The following is a 7,161-nucleotide window of genomic DNA, read 5'->3' on the forward strand; positions in this document are numbered from 1 at the left end:
CATGCCCAAGAGAAGGAATCCATAACAAGCACCATCAATGCCATAGACTCACGCATGACGTGTGAGTGTCTGTGCAAACGTTGGCCACTCAGGAAACGACTGCCCTAAAACCCGAGAAGACGTAGCATTCATCAACAACGGGTTTCCAACCACGTAATACGGGTGGAACAACCAGCAACGTCCATCCTACCAAGGTAATTCGAACGACAATTCCAATTACAATTCGAATCAGCCTTCATTAAAAGATCTAGTGCTAGGGCAAGCCAAAATTAATGAAAACCTTACTAAGAAACTTGCTCACCATGATAAAAATATAAAGAGCATAAATTTTAAACTCAAAAACTTGACTTCCTCTGTAAATGACCAATTAAATTTTAATAAGATACTTGAAAAGCAATTGGCTCAAATCGCTGCTGCTATCCCCATTAATAATAATGGTAAAATTCCTACTCAAGCGGAAAAATCTTGCGAAAACATGAATTTAGTGACCACGAGGGGGGGCTAAGACCACTCGTGAGCCATCATTTTCCTAACCAAGGTGCAGGAAAATAAAAAGGGCGAAAAGAAGTAGAACCATCAAAAGCACATGAAGAGGAGGTATATGAAAACAAGACGGCTCCACAATGATCGAGAAGATACATGTGAGCGTCCCTCTTATGGACGTTTTACATGTACCCTCATATGCAAAGTACATCAAGGACATTATCAACAACAAAAGGCCACTACCATCCACGGTAGTCGTAAAACTGACAAAAAAGTGCAGTGTTGACACTTGCTAACACCACTTGAATACTAGGTTGTCATCCCTAGCATGACACTAGAGTGTACTATGGTATTTATACGCACACAGATAATCCGCAAGCGCACGGATACCGTTGTAGCTTTTACCCGGTTAAAGGTTTTATCGTATCCACAGGGAAACGGGAGAACCAACTACGCTCTAACTTAACCAAGATAGATAGATAAGTGTAAATAGGAAAGATGGTAGAATTGAAAAAGAACAATATTAAAGGTAAAATAACAATGGGTGATAATGTAACACCCTAAAATTTACTCCTTTTGAAATATAGATAAAATTATTTAATTTTATATTTTTGTGCTCATGAAAATATAGAAAAAATAATATATTTTTTTAAAATTAAAATTTATCATAAGGCTTAGCAATATTATTATGCATACATGCTGGTGCATATGTTTTGATGTGATGCTTGTTGCTCCTTTATGTGTTGAGTGAGCAAAGTTTTTAAAATACGTTTAGTAGAACGATCTTCCTTGTTGACCAGTACGTCTTTATCTTTATCAACAAAATTTCTTGTTTCTCAACTCAAGTTTTTATTAGGAGCTTCCTAAAATCTTTTCTTTGTCACTCAAAGCACTTCTTTTAGTTCCTCGTCCATCAAGCACTGTCAACAAATTTTTCGGGAATTTTTTTCAGCTTCTGTTCTCACTTTTCAGTGAGCATGATCTAATTTTTAGATGCTCCAAACAATCTTCTCATGAGCTCCTAAAGCTTTATTCGGGTTCCCCATGTTCTATAATATCTCTGAGAATTTTTCCTGAATTTTCGAAACTTTCGGAGTATTTTTCATGGCTTCAATCATAATTCTGGACTTTTCTAGCATTATTTTATTCGCCAAATTACTTAATTTCGAAAATAATAAAATCTTTCATTTTATCTCACGCTCAAACCCATGATCTTAATGGTCAATGTCTTTATTTACTAATGGGCTTTAATAATTAATTAGGCCTATTAGTAAAGATGAAGGTTGCAAATCAATTAGTACCATATCGCTAGTTGACGTGGAGGTGGGGAGTTTTTCTCCCTATATGTACCAACCCCTTAGGCAAAGCACACCAAAACTACTGTAAAGGGACCCTAGTTTGGGAATTTCTAAGGTAGTAAAAATTATATTTTCCTCCTTCTTTCTCTACAAAGTAATCTGCAATGTCTCGCCTCTACACATCGTGCACCACAAGGCCGAGCCGTCATCACCGTACATCTGGGTTGGATGAGCGTACGAGTGGACAGCTGTTGTGGCGTTGGTCTAGTTCTAGAAAAACTCCGCTGCCGGTGAACTTGATCCCCATCAACCAGCGCTAGTAAGTCTCTACATAGACTCCATTGCTTCACATTTTGGTTTCGATTTAGCCTTTGTTGATGACCTCTTTCATCCAATGTTAGCCGTCCCTGGCCTCTCGCCGCCGCCGCCGCCACTCCGTCCATGGTGCGACCTGCTGTCGGAGCTGCTAGGCCAGGAATCTAGCCGCTGCTGCTATGCCGATCATGATGCCGCCTCGGTTCCGTCTCCGTTCGTGCATAGTGCCTAGAGGTGAGCCCTCTGATCTCTCCTCTTTCTCAGTGCTCTCTATTTGGTCAACAAGACACCCAGATCCTCTTCTAGGTTTCGCTGACGTGCTCTTCATCATCGTCCATGGCAACCATCATGGCATTCCATCACGCTAGCCCTTCACTAGTGGCGTTGTGCCCATCTCACAGAGGAGACAAGCACGCAGGAGCTCCCAGCACTCGCCCTCCACACGCATGCATAGGGGCCATGTAGAAGCACATCGGCGGTGGTGTTGTCCTGCCGCAATGCTTAATTAGCCAGCATTGATGACATCACATGTGGTCATGCATGGTTTTCAGGCCGCTTTCTTTCACAAAAACAAATCTTCAAATACAACAAGAATACATATAAACAAACAATCATTCTGAGCCGTCCGATCTGAGATCTAAGGCCCAGATTAGAACTTACCCCTTCATTGATGTCTTGCTAAAGAGTCCTTCGAAATTTCTATGAATTAATCTCCAGTCCTTTACATGTTTATAAAATACGTTTTGTCGTTTTGAAAACGTAATCTGTCTCAGGTTAAATGAAAAATACGTTTTCTCTATTTACAAGTTTGTCACTGAAACTGTTTTGCTCATAAAATGCTCGTTTTAACTCCGATTTGACCCAATCGAATTGCGTTGGATTCGAAATCACAAGATCTACATGTTAGTAATATTATTTACTCAGTTTGAAACTTTTAAATTTCGTGACTTTAATTAATTAATTACTTTTCTATATAAAATATTAGAAAATTCATATCTTCTACGTTTTAGCTCCGATTTTCGTGATCTTTACGTTCGTGGAATCGTAGCGATGCGTAGAATCATTTTATAAACTTTTCCTACTGTTTTTATATGATTGGTGTATTGTTCTAATTGTAGCCTTGTTTGCTTCGTGTATGTTTTCTCCGTTTGTTTGTGTTATCGATGATCGAGTTTAGCCGGTGAGCAATTCGTGGTGAACAAGAGTGCTTGAGTGATCAAGATGGGAATCTTGGACAACTAGCAAGATCAACAAGAGCATTTGGATTAAGGCAAGTATAGCATTTGGATTAAGGCAAGTAGAGCATTTGGATTTTATTTCTGTGACCATGATCCTGTGACTAGATTAATGTTAAGTAATAAATGATAAAAATGACTTTTTAGTCACTTGATGATTTGTCTGTACGTGATCACCCGGGACAACAGTGCAACCATGATGGCTATAATGGCTCTGGCTTTAGCTCAGTATGAAGACCTTTTCTAGCTTGTTAGAGGTTACCTGAAAGGGCGGAGGTGCTGAACCGTTTTGGGTATAGTGTGGCCTCTGTCTGTATGTGTATAGGCTGCGCGTCATTGTGCCATCGAAAGGGGGGCTCTATATCTGCACGCAAAGGAAACCTTGCGGCCCTAACATGTTAGACGAGCTTTTGAAAGGCTTCATAGTGATCCCCGCCGACCTTCCTTGGAAGTGGGTTAAGAGGCTGATCACCTCGGCCGAAAGGGTAAATCATGACTCATGGGTAAAGATGTACAACCTCTGCAGAGTGTTAAAACTAGTATACTAGCCGAGCTCACGATCAGGAGCGGCCTTGGGACTTCTACATTAAGGGTGATGATTCTTGTGTATTAAACATGCTTATTATTTATTGTTTAATGCTCTACATTATTTATGTCACATTGATCATGAGATTGTGGGATATATATAATCTAGTTGCTATACTTGTGGAGTTCGACATGGACTCACTCTTGCTATTACCCCCACACCTCAGGAGAAGTTTTAGGCTTGTGATCAACCAATCAGTTGGATCCTGTAGAGTGGAGTTAATACCTAAAGTTGGAGTTATCTTCCATTGTTTGTTGCTTAAGGTTATCTCTAATTTATTATGTACATTATATAATATTTTTTGCATTGTCTTTTGATATTACCCCTTATTGTAGCTATATGTGGGATTTGACTTCTAAAACTCACATATGGTGCATATCTGATTTTGTCCTTAAAATCGGGTATTACAGATAATATGGGAATAGAGAGTAGAGCAATCTAGTATATGGGCGATGGTAGCAGAATAGAGAGGATAACTATGGTTTCTCTACTTCAAAGGGGTATGTCTATGTCTAGGACGAACCACGTGATAAGAATACACCACAAAGGATGCTTATCCATAGGCCGATAAACCCTACCCTTCCTGCTAACAGGAGGTGGACTACAGGGGACCAACGTAACTATCACCTACGCGGCCTACCACACGATCCAACTAGACAGGGGATATTCACAAGTAATCTAGGTCTAAGCACCACGCTTACACCTATACTACAACTCTAACCTATAGGGTCCTATAGATTACTCCAAACCCTATCTTTTGCTCTGTCTATGAATAGGGATCAAGGGGTTGCCTCCTCCAGGGGCCAGGGGGTCTGCTTATATAGTCCCCTCAAGTGAATCTAGGCCGTCGGATCAAATCGACATTGATCGAACGGTTATTCTTGATCCTTTAGGTCGGTGGAGCATAATCCCCAAAGAGAGTCCTGATTTGACTCTGGGACAGGGCGGGCGCCCAAGGGGGGAGGGCGGGCGCCCTGCCCCCGAGCCCGCTCGGCCTCCCATTCGTTCCCGTGGCTTCTGGAGTCTTCTAGATGATAGTAAATTGCACGGCACGTTAATATCTCTATGTAAACCCGACGTGTGGGCCTTTCTTCTGTATTTCCTGATAACCCCCTGCAGAAATAGACAAACACCAAAACTTCTGGAATTCTGTCAGATAAAACCCTAAGTCTAGGTGTTGGTTGCATTCGGATCCTTTGCTTTATTTATTTGATGATTATATTTGGTACTTAAGGACCGTCAACAACTCCCCCAACCTTACCTCTAGCTCGTCCCTGAGCAAGGATGGACTCAAGAGTTTCTGTAGTGGTTTTATGCCTTAAAGGTACACATGCGTTTAAACAAGATCTCATCTCTAGGTTAGGGTAAACTGTTAAGATTTAAAACTTACTCATTTTACCTTCCACCATGGGGCTTGCAACCGTCACTTGTGTCTTGAGCAGTTAAAAGATAGAACGGTCAAGTCAAGCACCATGTCTTTTGTTCTTTGATCAACTATAGCTCTAGAGTTTTTGCAGATTTTCAAATAAAACTCAGAGGTTCCTTGTATGACTCTTTCTAGTCTCTCTTTTGTGGTATTTCTGGATCCTTACCAAGGCAGTGATGATATATGCCTTTTCTCAAAGTATGTAGTATATGTGGTATGAGGCATAGTGACATTGGCTTCTCTCTCATCCTACTCTAATAAGGTTTGATATCTGGAGCTCATAGGTGGGAGATAGCTAATACATACTTACAAGACATTTATTGCATAGTCAAACCATGGATCCAGAGAAACAAGTCAATAAGGCAAATCAAGATGTGCATGTGTGGCGAATGAATGGTGATAATGGTGAAAACAATGGTGAAAGTCTAATTCTACTTTTGCTCTTTTGAGGGGATACATACCTTTCTTGCACTTTGAAGCTTTTTGAGGGGAATGAGATGCTCTATATTTTCTTTTTCTTTTCTCTCAGGTGGGTATCTTGTACCCCTAATTCTACTGTCAGACACTTGTCCATTTTTACCTCTCGTCTCACTTTTTATTTTCTTCAAGGTTTCGGGCACTTGCCCCTTTTTATTTCCTCGTATTCACTCTCTTTTTTTTTCTTTTCTTTTTTTCAGAGCACTCACCCTCCTAGAATAATGTAGCAAGTGGTAGTAACCAAAATATCAAGAGCATTTATTTCACAGGGAATAACAGGAATAGGATAATGTTTTTGGCTATTCTCTCCTGGATAGGAGTACAATAATTTTGGGTAAATCTGGAGATAGAAATGAGTGGATGTATGTGGATGCGTACTTCCAGAGTAGAAGTAGCATGTATGAGTGAACGTGCAAGTGAATCTTGATTTTAACTGCATGACAAGCTCCTAAGGGTCTACACAGCTTGACCACACTCAATGCTCATAAGCAGTAAAAAGTAAATGTATGGTTCATAGTCTAATAAGCATGTATATATGGCTGTGGTAGGATTTTAAACTCTCATCATACAGGAACTCATCATGCAATATTTTAAAGATTTTCAAAGATAAAATTCTCCAGAATTCTAGCATCTCTAGGAACAGATAAACAACAGCTCAACCTTCCCATATCATATCCGTTAACGACTTAGACTTTAGATCAAGCACTCTTCCCACAAGTTCAGGTTTAGAGCAAATCTTAATTCATAACAGTCATACCTAAACTTGAGAGAGATTTCACTTTTGAGAACTAGTCATGGCAGAGCAACTATTCATCATTTCCATGTTAGAGCTTATCATGAGGGTTCATAGCAAACTTTATTTATTTATTTATTTAGCAAACTAAGCAAAGATATATATATAAGCATAAAATCTTTATTTGGGTTTTTTATGATTCTGCATCTTTTTATTATTTGAGTAAAGTATAAACGCGAGTAGAAACACTTAGGTGGATAAATGGGGGTGCTCTCCCCCAAACTGGATTTTGACGTAATTTCTTCTGATGTAGCTAGCAGGTGGTGGAGGTGTATTTGAATGTCGGCAGCACCCTGACAGCGAATAGGATGTCCTCCGTCTGCTAGTCTTCTTTGATCCTTGAATTCTATGGAGCTTAAATAGACAACAAAGCTTTGTGGAACTAGTTAAGTGTTAGCATAAATATCTAGCCTTTATCATGTTGAGCTTCCTCTAATAATTATTACTCTCTTTGGTAGGATCATAAATTTATTTTTATATTTTCATTTTATAGGACAAGAATATATTTATTTTATATTTACGCCACCACAGTAAATGTATTTATGGGT

The sequence above is a fragment of the Sorghum bicolor genome, chromosome 7 (assembly GCF_000003195.3).
Source record: "Sorghum bicolor cultivar BTx623 chromosome 7, Sorghum_bicolor_NCBIv3, whole genome shotgun sequence".
Lineage (NCBI taxonomy): Eukaryota > Viridiplantae > Streptophyta > Magnoliopsida > Poales > Poaceae > Sorghum > Sorghum bicolor.